Source organism: Lactuca saligna, chromosome 7, assembly GCF_052625555.1.
Source record: "Lactuca saligna cultivar CGN05327 chromosome 7, ASM5262555v1, whole genome shotgun sequence".
NCBI classification, from domain to species: domain Eukaryota; kingdom Viridiplantae; phylum Streptophyta; class Magnoliopsida; order Asterales; family Asteraceae; genus Lactuca; species Lactuca saligna.
This window is the reverse complement of record NC_136423.1, coordinates 51,229,136-51,229,942: the sequence shown is the minus strand read 5'-3', so window position 1 is coordinate 51,229,942 and position 807 is coordinate 51,229,136. Positions and strand designations below refer to the sequence as shown.

At 33.2% G+C, this 807-nt stretch overlaps 1 non-coding gene across 1 annotated transcript; it reads right to left on the bottom strand.

The window, feature by feature from the left end:
• Positions 1 to 456: 456 nt before the first annotated feature.
• On the bottom strand, positions 457 to 519 carry LOC145007837 (small nucleolar RNA snoR104). Its single transcript, XR_013663198.1, has one exon. It is a non-coding gene; the product is annotated as a small nucleolar RNA snoR104 (small nucleolar RNA).
• Positions 520 to 807: the final 288 nt, after the last annotated feature.

Here is an 807-nt window from a genome sequence, read left to right as displayed (position 1 = left end):
AAACAGCTTCATTAATCATGATACTTCACATAGCAGCCATCTAGGAGATTCTGGTACAAAGAAAAGTCCCACTAATAGAACATCACGAGGGATTAATCATTAATCCTGCAAACAGAACACTAGAATTCATCACCTTTTATTTTCTTTATCCATAAGAATGCCACTAGTAGTAAATAAATATAATTTAGACTAATTTAAAACCTGTCAATGCCAAGGTCCTCCATGTTAGCACTGTACCAATTATAAAGGCAACAGACACTCTTGTACATATCTTGAATTCCACTAGTAGTAAATAAATTTAATTTTGGTGCACATCCCTGTAGTGTAGTGTACCAATCAATTATCAAATCAATTTTTTATTTTTTTATTACTAATATATGGTGAAAATATGTATCTCATAGTCAAGAGGCTTGCAGATGTGTCTCGCGTGTAACAAGTAGGAAAAGCAGAGATTTTTCATTTTTATTTTTTGTTGTAGGAAGGGTATATCAGGCAACATTTAATCTTTAAATGCTCCCCTCCTTTACTTCCAATTTTCAATTTCCTATTTCCTAATAATTAGTTATACCTGAAAAGGGTGTGAATATCAACTGTTGTAAAGAAGCCTCTTCCATTAAGATCTAAACATCAGAAAAGATATGTAATTCCCTCTGGAATGTCTTTGTTTTTAGGGCTAGAACAAAGTCAAGGAAACTCTCAAAGCCCATCTCCCGAGCATTTCCTCTTCCCGTTTTACCCCTACGCACATGCTCATCAAAAGTTATTGGACAAGTTAATATCACAAGTCATTCTAAATATATATAAATT